Here is a 23860-nt window from a genome sequence, read left to right on the forward strand (position 1 = left end):
TCTGTAATCATGAGTTAAGTATATATCCATAATTTATTTATTTATATTAATGTCTGTCTTCTCCTCTAGACTGCAAGCTTGCTGTGGGCAGGGAAATTGTCTGTTTATTGTTGTATTGTACTCTCTCTGCACACAGTAAGTGGTCAAAAAATACATTTGACAGACCGAGTGACTGATGTAAGGGGACAGGGAGACCCCAGTTACTTATAATGGTGAAAGAAGGAAGAACAAAAGGCCAAGTATTTACAACTAGTGTGGTATTGCATTCTCCCAAGCACTTAGTATAGACCCTCTCTAGACTGTAAGCTCATTGTGGGCAAGGAGTGTGTCGTTGTTATACTGTACTCTCCCAAGTGCTTAATACAGTGCTTTGCACACAGTAAGCGCTCAATAAATACAATTGATTGAATAAATGAATGAATGCTCTGCACACAGTAAGCGCTATATTAATACCATTGATTGATAGTGAGGACAGGACTAATAAAAAAAATAGTAATAATAGGCACTTAGAAAGATAACTAGATGAGTAAATGAATGACTAACAGCCAGTTCTTGGATTTACCACATGACTGATTCCTGAAGACTGTCTTGAAACATTTTATGTCAGGAAAAATTTTTTCATGACATGGGTAAAATGGAGGATTGGTTCCTGAACCAAGCTCTTATAGCCTGTTTTCACCCAAAGTACCCAAAATTGTCTTCTCATTTAGAGATGAATACTGTGAGTACACTACTGTGCTTATTCAGGGTTAGAGAGGTTCCACAATAGGGGAGTCAACTTTTAATCATCCAAAATAGAACAAAATTGTCAACCTTCCCTAGTAACAGCATGGTGTAGTGCTATGTGACCTTGGCCAAGTCACTTCACTTCTCTGTGCCTCAGTTACCTCATCTATCAAATGGGAATTGAGACTGAGAGTCCCTCATGGGACGGAACTGTGTCCAACCCGAGTTGCTTGTAACCACACCAGCACTTATTACAGTGTCTGGCACATAGTGAGTGCTTAACAAATACCATAATTATTATTAACATCCCAGTGATTGGTAAACACTCCCTTCTCTGCCCCCCTCCCCAACCACTTTCCCTTCTCCCTCTCCAACCACTCCTAGCCCTCTTTAAACTTTCTGCCTCCTCCACCACACCTGTCATGGCTATTTTTATTTGGCTATCATGAACTGTCCCCCAACTGACTTCCAGTGCAGTTGTGTATCATGGAGGGAAAACTGTACTTATTCCATAAAGCAGGTTAGTTTTGTAAAGTTTATTTATTTATAATTTACTTATGTCTGTCTCCACCTCTAGGCAGTAAACTCATTGTGGGCAGGGAATGCATCTGTTTATTAATATATTGTCCTCTCCCAAACACATACTATAGTGCTTTGCACACAGTAAATGCTCAGTAAATGATTGACTCAATGAATGAATGAAGTTGAAACCTATGTACTGTAAAAGAGATAAAGGGCATAAATTTACCAACATGTGTTAGTTGTTTCGAGGACTGATTGAATATAAAATAAAATAAAATATTCATGGCTTAAGGATAACTGTTGAGGTGATATGACAATCTGAAGTAGTGGAAAATCAATTTTAATATATTTATTTATATTAATGTCTGTCTCCCTTCTAGACTGAAAGCTCACTGTGGGCAGGAAATGCATGTTTTGTTATACTGTACTCTCCCAAGTGCTTATACAGTGTGCTGCACACAGTAAGTACTCAATAAATATGAATGACTGAATGAACAAATGAATAATGGGGAGGGTGCTTCCTGAACAAAGTGGGATTTCAGGAGGGCTTTAAGGATGGGGAGACCTGTAGTCTGGTTGTACGAAGTTTCAGTTGGGGAGAAGCACTTGAAAATACATTGCTAAAAAGTAGTGAAATTGATTGCTTTGATTGCCTTTGTTCTTCCTGCCCATGGTTTGATAAATACGATTGATGATGATGATGATGATGAGGGAAGTGCTGAGGGGGAACCAAAAAGTGTAGTCCCCCAAGGAGACATAGGGGAAAGAGAAGCAGTCTGGATAATCCAACCTGGGCCAGCAATAATGGGGAGGTGATTACTTGTATAATTGTATGTATGTATACTGAGTCAATTGTATGATTGACTCAGTATAGTCACACTAACTTTGATTTTTAAATAGTTTAATAAGTTTCTTTAGCAAAAATATTTATAATTATGGTATTTGTTAAGCGCTTACTATGTGCCAGGCACTGTACTAAGTGCTGGGGTGGATAAACACAAACTGGGTTGGACACAGTCCCTGTCCCACATGGGGCTCGCAAGTCTTAATCCTCATTTTGTAGATGGAGTAACTGGAGCACAGAGAAGTGAAGTGATTTGCCAAAGCTCATACAGTAGACAAGTGGCGGAGTCTGGATTAGAACCCATGACCTTCCAACTCCCAGTCCCATGCTCTATCCACTGTGCCATGCTGCTTCTCACTGAGATGAAGCCATGGTCACACAACTGAAAAGACCTGGGAAACTTGAAGACCCTAGACTGTAAGCTCGTTGTGGGCAGGGAACGTGTCTATCCGCTCTTGTTATATTGTACTCTCCCAAACCCTTAGTCTACTGCTTTGCACACAGTAAGCACTCAATAAATACAATGGATTGAAGGAGCTTGAGTTATTGGCTGATGCAGGGAACCTAGGAAAGATGTAACTGACTCCTGTCAACTCCCCAGGGCTGAGGGAGCATGTGGTTCGTGATGTTGTCAGCTGATCCCAGTGACAATCGTTTCATTTCGGGCCTCGGTTGGAAACAGTAGCATGGTGGAGGGCAAACCTTAAGCATCAGCAGAAGATTTCTGGCCAAACCCTCCAGCTCACTTCCTCGCGGCACTTTTCACCTTAGCCATCAAGGAAGGAGGTGAGGGGAGAAGTCATCCCTCCCTGCCCCCACGCCTTTGTGAATGGGGCGAAGACCTGGACAGGTGGGAAAGCCCAGTTGAGGCCTAAAAGTGGCCACCTCTAACCTGACCTTTTCCCCGGGTCACAGCAAGAAGGATGGTGAGTTTCCGGGCGCTTTGAGGGTGGGCTGGGGGTTGGTCAAATGGGGGGCAGGCTGCATGTGCAAGCAAGAATGGCTAAGCAGCATGGCTTAGTGGAAAGAGCACAGGCTTAGGAGTCAGGGGTCATGGGTTCTAATCCCTGCTCTGCCTTTTGTCAGCTGTGTGACCCTGGGCAAGTCACTTCACTTCTCTGTGCCTCAGTTACATCATCTGTAAAATGGGGATTAAGACGTGGGGCAACCTGATTACCTTGTGTTTACCCCAGCGCTTGGGACAGTCCTTGGCACATAGTAAGTGCTTAACAAATACCAGTATTATTATTAATATTACCCACACCACGAGCAGTAACAGCAACAGTTGCAGCTGCAGCAGCCGTTGCAGCAGCAGCAGAAGCAGGCTCACATGACCTCCCTCCCACTCCTCTGCTCCAGCGGCTGGCGCTGCCGTTGCAGCTGCCGTTGCAACTACTACTGCAGCTGTATCTCGTGGGCAGGGCTGGGACCTCTCCAGCCTAATCTCCGGGGAGAGCGGCGTGGGTGGCAGCTGCGGACCGTAGGCGGGGGGAGGCTCGGAGGGTACGGGAGCAGGGCGAGGTGTGTACATGCAGGCACGGGGGTGTGTGCACGGCCGGGGTGTGTGCACGGTGCGTGTGCATGCCCGAGGTGTGTGCGTGAGCACCGAGGCGGGGTGGAGGATGGAGGGCGGCGGGGGCGGGGTCGGAGGGGGCGTTCTCCTGCAGCTTACAAAGCCGCCCGGCAGCTGAGCTGCCGCCCCTCCGCCTTCGTTGCCCGGGGGCTGGGCCGCATCGCACCGGGCAGCGCCGCATGCAGGTGAGAGCCGCCGCGGCCCCCCTTTTACTCAGGGACGCCGGATTTGGGGAGTGGGGGAGCCCTCCCTCCAGTCCCCGGGACGATGAGGATGATTTTGCCAACTCCTCCGGGGTCCTGGGGAGAGCGGTATTCTTCCCCCCCGGACCCTGTACCCTTCCCCGGCTCATTGGTGTCCAGCCCTGCCCACCGTCCTGGGTCTCCAGCTCCCTAAGCGCCGCGGGGCCGGCAGAGCCTTCAACAAAGAGACTTCCCGAGCAAGGGGCGTGCCCCTTCCGGACCCACCCCAGCCCCCCCGATGTCCCCACCCTCCATCCAGCGCCCAGTGCGACTGCAAAAAGTTGGCAGCGCAAAGTCCAGTCCGGGGGTCAGGCCTGCAAAATGGTGGGGGGGGGGGGGGGAGATGCATGTGGCGGAGCTCAGCCCCATTCCTGCAGATCCGTTTTTTTTTGGGGGGGGGGATTTCAGCGCAAAAATAAATTGCATTCAATTGCCCGTGCTGGGGTGCCTCGGCGGGACTCCCCGGGCACCACGGAACAGGTGGGAGAGAGGAGTTGCCGAGTTGCTGGCCCGCCACAGCGATTTTAGCAGGGCTGTGGACTCGTCTGCATCCTGGCTGGGCCATTGTGTGCAACTGCAGCCCCCTCCTGTCCCCTTTCTCCTCCCACCTTTCTTTTTCCACTACTTCCTTTGGATCGGGCAGAACTGGGGCTCCAAATGCCAACAAAAAATCAATAACACCCCCCCCCCCCCAACAAATCCCAGGCACTTTTGGATTTTGGAAATCCCAGGGATTTTGGATTCCAAATCCCAGGCAGGAAACAGATTGCAAGGGGCGGTGGGGACACTTGTCAGCTATGTGATTTTGGGCAAGTCACTTGACTTCTTTGTGCCTCAGTTACCTCATCTGTAAAATGGGGATTGACTGTGAGCCCCACATGGGACAACTGATCTCCTTGTATCCCCCCAGCGCTTAGAACAGTGCTTCGCACATAGTAAGTGCTTACCAAAGGCCATCATTACTATTAAGGCCTCTCACTTCTGTTGCAAGACTTCAATTTTGTCCCATTAACTTTTGGAGGATGTTTAGAGAAGGGGAAGAGAACCAGTCCTTCATTAAGTCGTATTTATTGAGCGCTTACTACGTGCAGAGCACCGTACCAAGCGCTTGGGAAAGTACAATACAGCACGAGAGTAACAGTCCCTGCCCACAACGAGCTCACAGTCTAGAGGCGGGGAGGCAGACATCAATACAAAAAAACTGACATCAGTAAAAATAAATAAAAACCAAGTTGCAAGGGAAAAATCCGCTAGCTTTCCCATAAAGTCCTGGTAGTTCTAAGTAATAGTAATAATAACGATAGTACTTGGTAAGTACTTACTCTGTGACAAGCACTATTCTAAGCGCTGGGGTAGGTACATCAATACAAATAAATAGACTCAATACAAAAGACCAAGTTACAAAGGAAAATTTGTTACCTTTCCCACAAAGCCCTGGTAGTTCTAAATAATAATAATGATACTGTTCGTTAAGCGCTTACTATGTGCCAAGTACTGTTCTAAGCAATCAGTCGTATTTACTGAGCGCATACTGTGTGCAGAGCACTGTACTAAGTGCTTGGGAAGTACAAGTTGGCAACACATAGAGACGGTCCCTACCCAACAGTGGGCTCACAGTCTAGAAGGGGGAGACAGAGAACAAAACAAAACATATTAACAAAATAAAATAAATAGAAGACATGTACAAGTAAAATAAATAAATAGAGTAATAAATATGTACAAACATATATACATATATACATATATGCAGGTGCTGTGGGGAAGGGAAGGAGGTAAGACGGGGGATGGAGAGGGGGAGGAGGGGGGAGAGGAAGGAGGGGGCTCAGTCTGGGAAGGCCTCCTGGAGGAGGTGAGCTCTCAGTAGGGCCTTGAAGGGAGGAAGAGAGCTAGCTTGGCGGATGTGGGGAGGGAGGGCATTCCAGGCCAGGGGGATGACATGGTCCGGGGGTCGACGGCGGGACAGGCGATAACGAGGCACGGTGAGGAGATTAGCGGCAGAGGAGCGGAGGGTGCGGGCTGGGCTGTAGAAGGAGATAAGGGAGGTGAGGTAGGAGGGGGCGAGGTGATGGAGAGCCTTGAAGCCGAGGGTGAGGAGTTGCTGCCTGATGCGTAGGTTGATTGGTAGCCACTGGAGATTTTTGAGGAGGGGAGTAACATGCCCATAGCATGTTAGTCTACGCAGTTGGAGGGATACAAGTGCATCAGGTTGTCCCACGTGGAGCTCACAGTCTCAATCCCCATTTTACAGATGAGGTCACTGAGGCACAGTGAAGTTGTGACAGCTAGTAAGTGGCAGAACCAATATTAGAACCCACGACCTGTAACTCCCAAGCCCAGGCCCTTTCCACTAAGCCACGCTGCTTCTCTGCTTTTAAATTGAGGAGGTTAAGACAACACTCACCACCCGCTTTCCTCAGTATGTTCTGACCTGAACAGTTATTTTGAGATGTTTTATAAATTTGAAGTGTTGTAAGTATGCTTAATAATAATAATGAGGCCTCGTTTAAATTAATATAGAGCTCCCCCCCCCCGGAACCTCCAAGTTCTCAGGACTGACTGAAAGTAGTTTCTTTTGGAGTTGATTAGGGAATTGGAAGAGATTGACTAGTGAATTCTTTGGAGTGCAACTTAAAAAACTTTGAGTTGAAAATGAACTGGCTTTTCTTTGTTGATTCTGTATATAATGAGTACTCGTACTTGCTTGGTATTCCTGTTTCTTGAAAATTTATCAGTCAGAATGAAGTACTAAATTATTACTCTGAAACAAAACTTTTTCCAAAAGTGCATTTGTGAAGATATCCATCTGTGGCATTGATCCCTTACTGCGTGCTGAGCGCTTGGAAGCAGTATCATTCTGAAGAGCTCTATGGATTGGCGATTGTGGTTTAGGGGAGAGTAAATAGCTCAAGGAATTTAAACTGTTCAAGTGTTTGCTAGAAATGTGGGTAATGAGAAGTTGTGTTGGGGAGAGAAATTGATTTGACTAGAATGTGTTGTAGAGTTCCACAGATTTGCAAAGAAATATCTTAAATTTTAAATGTCAAGTGCAACTTGTGACCAATTCTTTTTCACATTTTTATACTATCAAAATGTTAGTTCATATATTTGGACAAATTAGCCATTATGAAATTGTATCATTTTAATTATAAATGGCTTTCTTGTTAAATATCATTTTTATTCTATTATAGCAGAAATACTTTGTCCAGAGTTTTGTGCCAAGTATTTGAATTTCTCCATGCCTGAATATGGGTTTTTTTTAAAAGAAAACCTGTTGAAATTTCAAACGCTGATTTATATATATACATATATATATATGTGTTTATATATATATATATATATAATATGCGCACACACACATATTAGGAATGACTAGGCTGGCAAATTAGAGGCTCTGGAATTGTAAGGTAACTAAACATCCACTTGATGGTAATTATTCAGTAAATGGTATTAAGAGCTCACAGTGTGCAGAGCATTGTACTAAGTGCTTATGGTGTAGAAACTATGGATATGTATATACACGCTGTGGGGTTGAGGGTGGAGTGAATTTCAAGTACTTAAAAGGTTCAGATTCAGGTGCATAGGCAATGCAGGTGGGAGAGGGAGTAGGGGAAATCAGGGCTTAGATGGGGAAGGCCCCTTGGAGGAGATGGGATTCCTGTAGGGCTTTGAAGGTGGGAATAGTGATGTTCTGTCAGAAATAGAGGTCCAGAACTCCAGAGGGAAAATGTAGGCAAGGGGCCAGTAGTGAGATAGACAAGAGCTCAGTCAGTCATATTTATTGAGCGCTTACTATGTGCAGAGCACTGTACTAAGCACTTGGGAGAGAACAATATAACGGCACATTCCCTGCCCACATAAACTTAGTCTTGAGGGGGAGGCAGACATTAAATAAATGACAGATTCATTCATTCATTCAATCATATTTATTGAACACTTACTGTGTGCAGAGCACTGTACTAAGCGCTTGGGAAGTACAAGTTGGGAACATAGAAACGGTCACTACCCAACAACGGGCTCACAGTCTAGAATGGGGAGACAGACAACAAAACAAGTGGACAGATGTCAAGTCACCAGAATAAATAAAAATAAAGCTAGATACACATCATTAACAAAAATAGAATAGGAAGTATGTACAAGTAAAATAAATAAAGTAATAAATCTGTACAAACATATATATAGGTGCTGTGGGGTGGGGAAGGAGATAGGGCAGGGGGAATGGGGAGGAGGAGAGGAAAAGGGGTTCAGTCTGGGAAGGCCTGTTTTAGCAGGTAAGCTCTCAGTAGGGCTTTGAAGGGAGGAAGAGAGCTAGCTTACAGATATGTACATAAGTGCTGTGGAGCTGGGAGGAGGGATGAATAAAGGGAGCAAATCAGGGTGATCGCAGAAGGAAGTTGAAGAAAAGGATAAGGGGCTGGTGAGGGAAGGCCTCTTGGAGGAGGTGTGCCTTCTTTAGGTTTGTGTTGGATGAGTGAAGTGTGTGGGCTGGGTTGTATTAGAAAATCCGTAGGGTAAGGTAGGAGGGAGAGAGCTGATTGAGGATCTTAAAGCTAATGATAAGGAGGGGGTTTTTTTGATGCAGAGGTGTGAATGGGCAACCACTGAGGGTTCTTTGGCAGGGAGATGTAACAGTTTTTTAGACCAATGATCTGAACAGCAGAATAATAATAATAATAGTAGTAATGGCATTTAAGTGCTTACTATGTGCAAAGCACTGTTCTAAGCCCTGGGGAGGATACAAGGTGATCAGCTTGCCCCACGTGGGGCTCAGTCTTAATCCCCATTTTACAGATGAGGGAACCGAGGCACAGAGAAGTTGTGTCTTGTCCAGCATCACACAGCTGACAAGTGGCAGAGATGGTATTAGAACCCGTGGCCTCTGACTCCCAAGCCCGTGTTCTTTCCACTGAACATGCTGCTTCTCAGAATGAAGTAAGAACTGGAATGGGGAGAGACAGGAGTTAAGAAACGTCTTGTATTTCACAGTAAAGATACAGTTCAATTATCATTTTATATTTGATCCATTAGTCTTTTAGAATCTAGAACAAATATCCCATTCATTGCTTCTTCTGTACTTCTAAGGTACACAGTTCAGCATTATGTTTCACGATTCGAAAACTGAAAGAACCTTTGATCCAGTATACAGAAATGTAACTGAAGTTTGTACTCTGGAAGGCAGATGTCCACTGTTGACACATCAAATGTTAAATTTACTTTTGGGGAAAAAAACAGTGGTGCAAGAGAAATTTTAACTTGAGTCCTGCATGATATATTAGCATATTGTGAGGCAGGGAACAATGTTGTACTCTCCCAAGCGATTTGCTGGTATCCAACCCAGCACTTAGTACAGTGCCCCCTGCTTCCAGACTGTGAGCTCGTTGTGGGCAGGGATTGTCACTGTTTATTGTACAGTGCTCTGCACACAGTAAGCATGTAATAAATATGATTGAGTAAATGAATGTCACATAGTAAGTTCCTAACAGGTACCACAAATATTTATTATTATTATTGCTATTATTTTAAGCACTTAGGAGAATACATTATAAGAGTTGGTAAACATGTTCCCTGCCCAATGAGCTTATTGTGAATCTAGCAAGTGTGTCCACCCCAGCGCTTAGTACAGTGCCTGGCACATAATAAGTGCTTAACAAATATTATATATATATATATGTAAAAATATGTGTATGTAAATGTGTATGTAAAATATACATACATATATATACATATATTTTACATATACAATTATATGTGAGAGTAATTGGGTGAGTGTGTGTGTGTAAAACTCATTTATGTTTGATTCTGTGAGACTTTTCCCTTCGTGGCTTGTGACTAAAAAAAAAAAATCCCCAATACTGTATTACATGCAGTGTTTAGTTTTCAAGTATTTAGGGTTCATCTTATTGCTCCTTTAAGGCATCCAAAATAAAAAAACAACTTTTTTATGTTCTCCGTGGTTAATCACTCAATCTGTGGTATTTATTGAGTGTTTACAAAGCGTTGTGCTAAACACTTGGGTAAGTGCCCCAGTATGATCCCTCTCTTGGAAGAGCTTACAGTCTAGCAGAGGAGCAGGGAAATAGAATGATTCTCAGGGATTTCTTGTATTTGTTGAGAGACTTCAGTACCATTGTGCATGTGTCAGCGCTTCTTCCTCTTCAACTTGTGTCCCACAAGGTGCAATTTTGGACTCTTTGATCTTCCCAGTCTGCTCACTGTCTTTAGAAGCTCACCACCTCACAGGGTTGAAACTATCTCTTCAACTACCAAATCTCTACTTCAAACCGTGAACTGTCATCTTGCATATCCTCCTTTTTCTGAGATCTCTCCATTTAGATGTTACATTTCAGACTTAGCATATCAAAAACTGAACTATTCTTCCATACTAGGCTGTCAGCTTACCCTGTTTTTCCCTTCACTGTCAACAGGCACCACTTCCCTACCCAAATATAACCTTGAAGTCATCCTTGGCTCTAGCCATGCACATATCCTCGGTAGTCTTTCTGTTCCCAAGTCCTTAGCAATATTATCACAAATCCAGTCCCTCCCATTCCCACCACAACAACACTCAGCACTTATCATCTTTTGACTGGAATAACAGAACAGTCTCCTTGTTGGTCTTCCTGCCTCCAGCTCCCTCCCCCCCTCCCCCCACCCAGTCTACTTGAAAAGTGAGAGCAAGAATCATTTTTTTTCTAAAAAGCCAGTCTCATACTCCGTGTTGCAGTTTGTAGCAACAAATCAATCAGTGGTCTTTATTGAGCACTTACTGTGTGCAGAGGACTGTATTATATATTGTATTGGAAGAATACAGTATAGCAGAGTTGGTAGACAGATTCCCTGCCCACAAGGAACTTACAGTCTGGAGGGTTAGGCAGACATTAAAATAAAGTACAGATGTGTACGTAAGTGCCGTGGGGCTGACGGAGTGAAATAGTGCACAGATCCAAGTGAAAGGGCAGTGCAGAAGGGATCTACACTCACTCCCTTGGTGACCTCATTCGCTCCCACGTCTTCAATTATCATCTCTACGCTGATGACACCCAAATCTACATCTCTGCCCCTGCTCTCTCCCCCTCCCTCCAGGCTCGCATCTCCTCCTGCCTTCAGGACACCTCCATCTGGTTGTCTGCCCGCCACCTAAAACTCAACATGTCCAAGACTGAACTCTTTGTCTTCCCTCCCAAACCCTGCCCTCTCCCTGACTTTCCTATCACTGTTGACGGCACTACCATCCTTCCCGTCGCACAAGCCCGCAACCTTGGTGTCATCCTCGACTCCACTCTCTTGTTCACCCCTCACATCCAAGCCATCACCAAAACCTGCCGGTCTCAGCTCCGCAACATTGCCAAGATCCGCCCTTTCCTCTCCATCCAAACCGCTACCCTGCTCGTTCAAGCTCCCATCCTGTCCCGTCTGGACTACTGTATCAGCCTCCTCTCCGATCACTCATCCTCTTGTCTCTCCCCACTTCAATCCATCCTTTACGCCGCTGCCCGGATTGTCTTTGTCCAGAAATGCTCTGGGCATGTTACTACCCTCCTCAGAAATCTCCAGTGGCTACCAATCAACATACACATCAGGCAGAAACTCCTCATCCTCGGCTTCAAGGCTCTCCATCACTTTGCCCCCTCTTACCTCACCTCCCTTCACTCCTTCTAGAGCCCAGACCACACCCTTCGCTCCTCTGCCGCTAATCTCCTCACCGTGCCTTGTTCTCGGCTGTCCCGCCGTCGACCCCCGGCCCACGTCATCCCCCTGGCCTGGAATGCCCTCCCTCCCCACATCCGCCAAGCTAGCTCTCTTCCTCCCTTCAAGGCCCTACTGAGAGCTCACCTCCTCTAGGAGGCCTTCCCAGACTGAGCCCCCTCCTTCCTCTCCCCCTCCTTCCTCTCCCCCTCCTTCCTCTCCCCCTCCTTCCTCTCCCCCTCCTTCCTCTCCCCCTCCTTCCTCTCCCCCTCCTTCCTCTCCCCCTCCTTCCTCTCCCCCTCCTTCCTCTCCCCCTCCTTCCTCTCCCCCTCCTTCCTCTCCCCCTCCTTCCTCTCCCCCTCCTTCCTCTCCCCCTCCTTCCTCTCCCCCTCCTTCCTCTCCCCCTCCTTCCTCTCCCCCTCCTTCCTCTCCCCCCTCCTCCCCCTCTCCATCCCCCCTCTTACCTCCTTCCCTTCCCCACTGCACCTGTATATATGTATATATTTGTACATATTTATTACTCTATTTATTTTACTTGTACATATCTATTCTATTTTATTTTGTTAATATGTTTTGTTTTATTCTCTGTCTCCCCCTTCTAGACTGTGAGCCCACTGTTGGGTAGGGACCATCTCTATGTGTTGCCAACTTGTACTTCCCAAGCACTTAGTACAGTGCTCTGTACACAGTAAGCGCTCAATAAATGCGATTGATTGAGAAGTGGAAATGAGGGCCTAGTTGGGGAAAGCCTTGGCTATCTACTGCAGGTGTCTCACCAGCTTGCTCCCTCAATCCTAGTTTCTCTTGTCTTCTACTGGCCTCAGGAAAGCACATAGAGTTCCCCTACCTCTGAGCCATCACCCACATCAGCGCTTAGAACAGTGCCTGACACGTAGTAGGCACTTAAATGCCATCATTATTATTATTCCCCCACCAGGAATGCTCTTTCTACTCTGCCTTGCCAGATCACATCCTTTCCCTTCAAATATCTTCGAAAAACTGTGAAACCAGTCCTCTAGATTATAAACTCATCCTATAGACTGTAAGCTCGTTGTGGGCAGGGAATGTGTCTACCAAATCTGTTATATTGTACTCGTCCAAGCACTTATTAGTATTCATTCGTTCAGTTGTATTGAGTGCTGACTGTGGGCAGAGCACGGTACTAAGTGCTTGGGAGAGTACAACATAATAGACACATTACCTGCCCACAACTAGCTTACAGTCTAGAGGGGAAGACACATTAATATAAACAAATAAATTACATATATATACATAAGTGCTGTGGGGCTGGGAGGAGGGATGAATAAAGGCAGCAAGTCGGGGCAATGCGGAAGGGAGGGCTTAGTCAGAGAAGGCTTCTTGGAGGAGATGTGCCTTCAATAAGGCTTTGAGGCAGGGGAAAGTAATTGTCTGTTGGATTTGAGGAGGGAGGGCGTTCCAGACCCAGAGGCAGGGGAGAGTAATTGTCTGTTGGATTTGAGGAGGGAGGGCGTTCCAGACCCAGAGGCAGGATGTGGGCCAGGGATCGGCGGTGACACACAAGATCGAGACATAGTAAGGAGTTTAGCATTAGAGGAGCAAAATGGCTCGAAGTGTGATTATTAATACAGTCCTCTGCACACAGTCAATGCTCAATAAATTACAATTGATTGAAACCTTCCCCCAGGTATTCTCTCCCACCTGGCTCTTGCCCCAGATCATGTTTTTTTTCTCAACTAGCTCACACTTATATCTTTGTTCCTGTTATTTAAGCACTTGCTGCCTCTTATCTAATTGTGTGGTCAAGTCTGTTTCCGTGTGCCGCTGTAAAATTTTTACTTATAGGTCTTCCGTGAGCCGTCATTTCCCCTGCGTCCCCTCCCTTCTGCACTTGAGTCTTTCCCCTTAAACACTTGTATATTCACCCCAATCCCAGCCCCACAGCTGGGGCTTCTGCTGCTTCTCTTAGCTGTAAATTTATTTTGAAGTCTGTCTCTCCCTGTAGATGGTATACTCCTTGTAGACAGGGAGCATGTCTCCCAACTCCGTTGTATTGTACTTTTACAAGTGCATAGTGCAGAGCTCTGCACGCGGTAAGCAATTATTAAATAACATTGATTTTTTTTTTGGAATTTCTTCAGTCCTTAATATAGTGCTTTGCACAAAGTAAGTTCTCGATCAGTGCTGTTACTGATGATATACGATTGATTGATTGATATACCCAAGAGTTCACTGTGTGAAAAATCATTGCTCCCCAGTCCTGTACTGATCCTAATTGTAACTGTTAGAATTACCACATCTGTCAAAATCGATTCACCTTTGCTGGGTAGCAGTGGCATGGGAAAGAGTCAAAGGTGGATGATCAAGTGAGCAAATCGTTGAGCAAAGTCAACGGCAGTGACTCAAGTTTTTACTGCATGGAGGTGGGCAATGGTAAACCAGCTCCATATCTTTACAAAGAAAACTCTATAAGGTCGTGCTTACCAGAATGACCTTATGACAGAAGATGGGATGTTCTGAAGAGGGTGGGTCCATGCAGTCGCTGTGGTCGGAAACGACTCGATGGCATTTGAAGAAGAAGGTCTGATCTTTTCTTGTTGTGTGTTTTTAATAAATTCCTAGTTATTGCTACAGTTTGTTCTTTTCCAAAAAGGGAGCATCTACAATTTATGTTCAATTTCATGACAGTTATTTGCCAGAAACTGTGGTTTCTTCATTGTCAGTCAATTAATCAATCAATGGTATCTGAGTGCTTACTTTATGCAGAGCGCTGTGCTGATCTCTGCCCACAAGGAGCTTAAGTCTGTAGGAAGAAGCAGATAAACTACAGAAAATGGCAATGGCACAGTGTAAGAATACTGTTCTTAAGTGCTATGGGGCTTAGGGTGGAGCGAATATCAAGTGTTTAAGGGATCCTGGTCCGAGCTTATAGGTAGGAGGGAAAATGAGGGCATAGGGAAGACCTCTTGGAAGAGATGTGATTTTTAAAAAAGGCTTTGAAGATGGGGAGAGCGGTGAAGGGTAGGATGCAAAACGGTGGAAGTTCAGACCAAAAGGAGGACATAATAGGATAGTCTTTCATTGTTTCATGTTGCATTCTTGGAAAGGGGTCATTTGCTATCATGAATTTGATCCTTTTTTCCCCACTTGTTAAGCACTGTACAAGATAATCAAGTTAGACCCTGTCCCTGTCCCACATGGTACTATCAGAGTCGAAGTCATAGGGAGGAGGATTTAATCCCCATTTTACAGTTGAGGTGACTGAGGCTCAGAGAAGTTATGACGTGCCTGAGGTCACAGCAGGCAAGTGGAAGAGCTGGAATGAGAACTCAGGTCCTCTGACTCCCAGGGCCATTCCCTTTCTGTTAGGCCATGCTGATTCTCTAGCTACCTCTAGTTCTCTTTTATGTCCCAGACATCCCTCTTTTGATTATCCAAATATTCTCGTAGATTTCACACCCTCCCACCCTCAGTCCTGCTCTTGTGATCTTAGTGGCTTAGGTCAGGGAGCTGCTGTTTTCTCAGCAGACTGGACTTTGACACATTCTCTCAACAAGCCTGTCCCTTTAGTCTGTCAATTGGCAATCCTGGGGCCACATATGAGCCAAAAAAAGAATCCTCATCCTGTAATTTTGATACTGTGCATTGTATTGTAGTTTTGAAACCAATATCTCCTGTTTTGGGGGGAATAAATGAAATGCTCAGTGTCTGATGAAGAAAAACCATCCAGAGAAGCAGCATGATGTAGTGGATAGAGCATGGGCCTGGGAGTCAGAAGGTCATGAGTTCTAATCCCAGCTCCTCTGCTTGTCTGCTCTGTGACCCTGGACAAGTCACCTCACTTCTCTGTGTCCTAGGTAACTCATCTGTAAAATGGGGATTGAGACTGTGAGCCCCACATGGGACAGGGACTGAGTCCAACTTGATTGCCTGTATCCATCCCAGTGCTTAGTACAGTGCCTGGCACATAATACAAGCTTAACAAATATTATTATTATCCAGTGCCCTAGGGAGATTTAGGTCTTGTGATGCCAATGTGCTGTATATACAGGCTCAGCTGACTTGAGTGTTTCTTGTCTATGTTTCATTGGGTTAGCAGAAATCTCCTTCCTTCCAGGTATATTGCCCTCATCCAGGAGATAATATTGGCAGTCCAGGAAAGCGTGCTGGAGAAGACCCAAGTTTCCAATCACGACTGAAAAGACCCAAAATGGTGAGTTTCTGGCTTGTTAAACTGTCCTTTCCCAGTTCCCACCCCTAGGCTTCCGGCCTCAATCTGTGTCCACAATTCAAGTGAAAGCTTTGGCCTACAAATGACCGCCCCCACACCCCAGGAGGAACATAACTAGCATGAGCAACAGAGTGCTGGTGGGGTTACACAAACCACTCTGCTTTCATCAATCCGTTTGTGCAGATTCTCTGCCCTAAAATTTTAGGACCTTCATTCTCAATGGAAGACTTCATCATCACCACCGTCAAAATGAAAAGCTGCCACCTATGAGTGACCTCTAATAAAATATATTAGGGGTTCAGTGTTTCCCTCGAAATGAGCTTTTCTAAGTGAGTTTCGCTATTCTGTTCAGGTTTCTTAGCCATTAGGGATCGCTCTGCCTTTGGCTTTCAGCATGCCAATACAATAACCAGTTTCTTTAGAACATTATGTGGATTCGTGGCACTCTCTGAAGGACTATAAATGGGTCCTGTTGGCAGCTTCATTTGTTCTTAAATTGTTTCTTTCCTTTTGTCAGATAAAATTCTGCCAGGATTCTTTGTAGGAATGCTGTATTGTCATAATTACAGGCTTCAGATTCATCATTACATTTATACACTAACACTTTTCTCAATTATTAAAATTGGATTTAACACTTTAGGGCCTTTAGGGAAGCAGCGTGGCTCAGTGGAAAGAGCCCGGGCTTTGGGGTCAGAGGTCATGGGTTCAAATTCCAGCTCCGCCACTTGTCAGCTGTATAACTTTGGGCAAGTCACTTCACTTCTCTGGGCCTCAGTTACCTCATCTGTCAAATGGGAATGAAGACTGTGAGCCCCCCGTGGGACAACCTGATCACCTTGTAACCTCCCCAGTGCTTAGAACAGTGCATTGCACATAGTAAGCGCTTAATAAATGCCATTATTATTATTATTATTGAATTTAGAAGAGAATGGAAAATACGTTGTGATGTTTATGCCCTTATTTTCAGTTCTGTAAACTCCAGATCTGAAATCCTGGTCAACCCCACCCAAGTTGTTGAACCTTAGAATCCCCCCCTTTAAGCCAATGTTGGACTTTCCTGGCAGACATTTGAGCATTTTATCCAACTATATTGGGTATTTTGGCTTAGCCTGGCCCTACAAGGAAGACACTAGGCATCTGAAAGTTAGGACAGGCAGCAAGCAGCTATGGTTTGCTGACAGCTGCTCTACCCCTGGCTGAGGCAGCGCTTACTACACTCTGCTTGAGACTCTGGCACTGACTGTGCACTTATCACTGGGCTGTGAACCTGTTGTTGGGTAGGGATTGTCTTTATGTGTTGCCAACTTGTACTTTCCAAGTGCTTAGTATAGTGCTGTGCACACAGTAAGCGCTCAGTAAATACCAGTGAATGAATGAATGAATTGGGCAGACTTGTCCTGTAAAGTGCCAAAGTCATATCCAGGCTATGCGGGGGGCCCACTTGAGGCCTCCCTGGTGTGAGCCCAAATGGATTTTTTGACAGTGGACACACCAGCCTTTCTGAAACAACCTGCCCCACTCCAGGAAATCCATGACAGGGCCCGGAAAGGCCATGCTGACTACGAGTCTTTCATAGTCTACATAAGGTTCCTGTGTGATATGTATTGTCTGGTACCTTCCAGAAAACTTCAGAATGCAGCAGGAAGGGCAGATACTAGGTTAGTGACTCTGAATAGGCCTTTTCCAGGAGAGAAGTTGAAGATAACAATAAATAAAAAGAAAGTGGGCAAAGTGAGCCAGTGAGAAAGATTGAGAGAGACAGGAAAGAGACAAAAATAGAGGGTGAAGGATCAAAAGGAGTTCTGAGCTACTTTTTTTAAAAAAATGGTATTCATTAAACAGTGCTGTGCTTACTGTGTGCCAGGCTTTGTACTAAGTGCTGGGGTTAATTAATTATGATCAGGTTGGATGCAGCCCATGTCCCACATGGGGCTCACAGTCTTAATCTCCATTTAACGGATGAGGCAACTGAGGCACTGAGAAGTTAGTGACTTCCCTGAGGTCTCTCAGCAGACAAGTGGCACATAAGTGCTTGAATACCATTTTAAAAAAAGTGGTGGAGCTGGGATTAGAACCCAGGTCCTCTGATTGCCAGGCCTGTGCTCTTTTCACTAGACCAAGCTGCCTTCCCTATCCATCATGGTCTCTATCTGGAGGGGAGGGATCCTTTCCTCATTTTCAAAGGAGAGGGAGCAGACTAGTTCTGATTGGTGACCCTCAATAAGTGAGTGCTGCCTTCTTGGTCCCACAATCTGTGGGCCTCCTCAGACATCACATATGCTATTTTTAGTGTTTACAGGTTTGAAAATGCTTAGAAAGATCTAGGGATGGTGATGGGGAGGGAGATCGCTGCAGGTAGAGAACAATTGTGTACGATCTCTGTTGTTAATCTACTTTGTTGTATCGTACTCTCCCAAGTGCTTAGTACAGTGCTGTGCACACAGCGCTCAAAAAATACCAGTGATGATGAAGGTGGCCAGATGGAGTGGGATGGGGATTTTTTTTGAAGATGGGAACGCCAGAAAAAATCAGCTGAATCTTGACTAGGCTAACCTAGTTATGTTTAATAACACAGCATAAACTATTTGAAATGAACAACCTCAAAATTCCACACACCTGTACTGAGGAGATCATTTGTTTAATTTAGATTAAAGCCCCACTGCATTGTGCTTGTTTTCTCTACTGTGTGCCCATCTTTCATATGGGATGGGTATTCAAGGAGCTCTGCATGGAGAGGGAGAGCAGAAACGAGGGAATGAAGTTATTCTTGCCTTATGAGCCTGATACTGGCCAGTCAGACCCAATGTCGTAAACTTGAAGCAGTGGAAGTTCAGATGTCGGAGGTGCTATCCATTGACTCGGACAGGTGGAAATCAAAGATGACTTGCAAATGGTGGGATAAAGTTTGCATGTGTATTTTGAGTAGCTCTTCAGTTAATAGGTCAGCCATCCTCCCTTCCTCTCCTTTGCTAACTTGTGATATTTTATTAAACCTCCAAGAGAAGAGAGTCTGACACTGTCTGATCATGTGGAACACTAGTTATGCTTCATAGGGTGCAGTCTGTTTTGGTTGCATTAGCATTTCATCTAGTTCTTTTTTCCCAGAATTACAGTTGATATTAGACAGTTAGTGCTCAATTTTATTCTTGATAGGGGGGAAAAAAGTTAAATGTAGGCATTTCTTTCCTCAGAGTAACTACAGTAAAGAAACTCATGAGAGACCTCATCTTACTAAGTGGTTTTGCACAAGCTGTTAAAATGGAAATGAAGCTTATTTTTCCCATTGGAGTGGTAAGTAGAGGCTGATTGTAGTTTTAGAAGTTGTTTCTCACTATATTGATTTTTGACTTTTTATGACCAGTTTCACCAGAAAAGCCAGTTTTAAACAATCTTTTATATTGACTGGGCAGAAATCAGTTCTAATAATAGCCTAGCTATTTATTATTAAGCATTTAACATCTAGCTTATTCTTCTTTGAAACATAAATAAAATCTAAAGTGTGAGTGCAAATCACAGGATAATTCTCCAGACACCAGCAGGGTCAGAATCTCTAAATTATTGTAATGCAGTCTGTTAATCAGCAGACAGAATCAAGAATGAATGCATCATTCGATTTACTTTCTCTCTCCATGCATCCTGAGTGTGTTTTAAAAAATTCCCTTTTCCAGTGCCTGGCTGCATTGCCATGAACACTGATGAAGAAAAATTAAGTTATATATTAAGTATCTACAAGAAAAAATATAGAATGTTTACATCCAAGGGTCTGGGTGTTTTGTGGTTTTAAGGGTATTACATAATGGAGTTATGACATTTACTAAGACAAGGAGGGAAAAGTGTTACTTGGTATCAAAGTCACATACTTAGAAATTTTTAGAAAAATGTCTAAGGAGATATATAGTAGTATAAAAACTGGTAGGGGAGAAAAGAGCCTCCTCAAAATGAGGTACCAGAGCCATCCTTATGACAAATGCAAACAAGTAAGGACATTTTGCTGTAGTACACGCTTTCATTACACAGTGGAAATAATCCAGTGAACATTCTAGGGAATGTTCTTGCCTCAACCTGAGTTCTGTGTAGACTGTGATCCACACATTGTTGTGAGAGGAATCAGTGTGAAATTATTAGGCACGTGACATGATTCAAAGGGTAATCAGTCAGTGATGTCTCACGAGCAATTACTGTGTGTAATGCTCCTATAATGTCTTACTGAAGCTCTTATGTGCCAAGCGCTAAGCTGAATGCTTGGTAGATGCAGATTGAACACAGACCTTGTCCCATATAGGGCTCATAGTGTAAGGGGGAGGGAGAAAGAGTATTTCATCCCATTTTACAGATTAGGAAACTGAGGTACAATGAATTACCCAAGGTCACACAGCAGGCAAATGGAAGAGGTGGGCTTAGAGTCCAGGTCCCCTGATTCCCAGCCCTGTGTTCTTTCCACTATGCCATGCTGCTTTGCTTTCCAGCATTTTCCTCAGCCTTTCTATCCTGCTCTGTACAGTACATTGTCTTTCTTAAATTTACAGTATTTAGCATAATAAAGTAACTAGTGTCAGGGTTGCAAAACTTTTTAAGGATGGACAGAACATTAATATAGGAATTTGTATCAAAAAATATCCATCAGGTCATACTTTCAGCCATCTCCCCTTTCTCCCCCCAAGCCCAGTCATTCCTATTGTCAGTGGCTTCTATAATAAAATGTTCCCAAAACATGGGGTTCTTTGAAAACACAACTCCAATGTTGTAAAAGAAAAGACTGTATTCAAACAAAAAGATTATTGTTTGGCACACTCATGAACAAATATGGGTTCAATAGGAATTCTGTATCAGTTAATGTTAGTTGATATCACATGTTTATAAGATTTGGGTCTCTCTTTCCTCACTTCTCCCCTTTCCCCCACAAATTATGCCATCTCAGAACCCCAATCACATATCTCCTATATAGAGTCATTCAGTGTTCAGATGGTGTATCTCAGAGTAGATAATGGATGCCCATATATCTGATTTTTTTTTCTTTTTTTGTGCTGTGGCTCCTGATAGTCCCATGACCTGGAAGCAGCACCTGTGTTCACGGGGATCTGGGGGGGGAATGGAAAAGACCTGGAGCAATGGGAGAGATGCAGGGTTCTGCTCAGAGAAATATTCAAGGTTTTGGCAAACCCAGGGTGCTTCAGAAAATGGCCTATGTTGTCATTCCATCATGCTGGATATTTGAATTAAAAATGTGATATTCAGTCTGATATTTTTGGCTGCTGTCAGTGTCTACTGTACTCCTGTATCTTGTGGTTCTTCACATTCCATCACCCTGGGCCCCTACAACAGGAGAAGCAGCATGACCTGGTGGAAGAAGCACAGGCCTGGAGATCAGAGGTTCTAATCCCGCTTCTGCCACCTGTCTGCTCTGTAACCTTGGTCAAATCACTTCTCTGTGCCTCATTTCTTCATCTCTAAAATGGGGATTAAATCTCTGACCCCCATGTGGGACATGATTAAATTGTATCTACCCCAAAATGTAGTACAGTGCCTGGCACATAATAGGCACTTAGCAAATGCCATTTAAAAACCATAAAAAAAGGAACAGAAGATGCTGAAAGTCATCTGTGTGTGGGTAGGAAGGGGGAAGCATAGAGTTTGCATGGGAGCTTCAATTTTACATTTTTAATTTTTAATTCATTTGTAGAAAAGCATTTATCTAGTGACAATAATTCCTAAATCTTCAGATCAAGAAATTCCAAGTGTTGCTACCACGTTTTCTCAGTATCTTTTCCGATTGGCCTTAATGTGGGAGCAAACTTAATGCCATTCTTATTGATTCAGAGAAGATGGCTTACTGTTCACAAAAGGTGTTCCTCTTCCCCATGCCCTATTGCCTTATAGATAAATCCCTGGTAGATGGCCAAAAGGGGATTTTGACCACATTCTATATGGAAACTCTAACTGAGGCTAGAGAAATGGAGGAGATTGGAATCAAGAAATTAGTGGGCTTGGAGAATGGAGACTGCCCTGTACACAGTAATCGATCGTAATTTTTGAGCGCTTACTGTGTGCAAAGCATTGTACTAAGCATTTGGAAGAGTTCAATATAACAGAGTAGCAGGCATAGTCCCTGCTGACAAAGAGCTACATTAGGTGCTCAATATATACCATTTATTGATTAATTTTAGATTTACGGAATCAACCAGGAGAACTAAAAATCTTGGGGAAGAGTTCTTCTATTTTTCTTCTTTTAAAAGGATAATAGGAGTAACATACAAAGCTTTTCCCCAGAACAAGACTATAAACACCATTGTTGAAATCTTTTTAACATGAAGTACACAAAAATCAATTAAAATGAAATGTTTGAAGCAGCGTGGCTCAGTGGAAAGAGCACAGGTTTTGGAGTCAGAGGTCATGGGTTCGTATCCCAGCTCCGCCACATGTCTGCTGTGTGACCCTGGGCAAGTCACTTAACTTCTTGGAGCCTCAGTTACCTCATCTGTAAAATGGGAATGATGACTGTGAGCCCCATGCGGGACAACCTGATCACCTTGTATCCCCCCAGCGCTTAGAACAGTGCTTTGCACATAGTAAGCGCTTAACAAATGCCATTATTATTATTATTATTATTATTATTTGTAAAGCATTGGGGGAAAAAGAACACCACATTAAAGTAATAAAATATTGAGAAGAAAACATAGAAAGTCAGTATCACAGGAAGAGAATTTAAAGCTCCCTTCTGATATGCCCCCTGTTCCAGGAAGGACTAAACTCAAATTACCTTTGGCAACTGGGGATCTGAACCAAGGAAGTACTTAAAAGCAACCAGAAGGTGTGGAGAAGAGAAGAAAATGCCTCAGGCCAGGAAAATGGTGGATTTTCTGTCCATATTTCTGCTTCTGAATTGGAATATGTGCCTATTATCTTTTTATTGGGGACATAAAACTATAGAGCATAATGGTCCAGAAGGCAAATCAACTCATCGTGCACTTTGTTAGAAAAGAAACATCATTGTAGCCAATTCTACAGATGTATTTTAGCAGTGATCTATGAAAGACACAGTAACCATTGGCTTTCAAGCAGATAGGGCAATACTGACTGTGAAGAAAATGATACTAAGGAACCCCATTTTTCCTCATTTGGAGAGAGCAAATTTAGAGCACTTGTATTACCATTTGTATTAATTTTTAATACAGAATAAAACATAAGTGTTTAATATAATATTGATTCTTAAGGTAGTAATCTCCCATAATAGCATACTAATTGGGTAAGATTAAGACATCCAGATTCAAGAACCCTGAGGATAACAAGCACTCCAGCATTCTTCATTCTTATCATTGGATTCCAGTGTTTCAATTTTAAAATAGAATTGATCTAGGGAATAAAAACAACCAGTACCCGGACCGTTTTAAAGCAATTTTTTTTAGGCCCTGGAATTTTGAACAGTCATATTTTCTCACAAATTCAGGATTTGGGCTAACATAAATCACCTCTTAAAGTCTGAATATCCATTAGTAGGTCTTGTGATCCATTTTAATTTATCATTTAGAACCATCTTCAATGGTATATAAACTCTGCATGTCGAACATAATCCTATTATTGCATATTTCTAATGTTTTAAAAGTATTTTCCTCACACTTTTTAGTGTAGTAGGGGAGAATTTGCTTATTTATCAAGATCTGAGCACTTTAATAGCATCAATCTGACATTTATTGAGTACTTACTATGTACTGAAGAGTGTACTAACCATTTGGGAGAGTACAATACCAAAGAGATGGCAGACACATCCCTTGTTCACAAAAGCTTCCAAGCTAGAGACATCTCAGAACTGTGTGAAAGAAAGCACGGTAGCATGGCTTGGAACTTCAAGGCTCAGAGCCCCCAGAATTTTGCCTTCTTCATCTATACTTGCTGTTCCTCTCACTGACTATACTAGCATTAGGAATAGACCAAGCAGTCTAGCAGATAGATATTAATGACAAAACTCATGAATTTTTGTTGGCTTCATTTAGAAAATAGAAGTAGGATAACCTGATTTGGTAGGCTGTGGAAAAACCACCATTGTTCCAACAACAAAAGGTCTT

General features: G+C 43.7%; 1 protein-coding gene across 2 annotated transcripts in view; it reads left to right on the forward strand.

The window, feature by feature from the left end:
- Positions 1 to 15689: 15689 nt before the first annotated feature.
- Positions 15690 to 23860, forward strand: part of RHOBTB1 (Rho related BTB domain containing 1) — a 94944-nt gene continuing 86773 nt past the window's right edge. Inside the window, exons 1-2 of one of the 2 annotated variants that reach the window (XM_038744027.1) lie at positions 15690 to 15782; positions 18992 to 19091. The gene's annotated coding sequence lies outside the window, so the exon portion shown is untranslated. The remainder of the gene's footprint in view (positions 15783 to 18991; positions 19092 to 23860) is intronic. The other variant, XM_038744028.1, reaches the window with a different exon arrangement.

The sequence above is a fragment of the Tachyglossus aculeatus genome, chromosome 3 (genome assembly GCF_015852505.1).
Source record: "Tachyglossus aculeatus isolate mTacAcu1 chromosome 3, mTacAcu1.pri, whole genome shotgun sequence".
In the NCBI taxonomy this organism is placed as follows: Eukaryota; Metazoa; Chordata; class Mammalia; order Monotremata; family Tachyglossidae; genus Tachyglossus; species Tachyglossus aculeatus.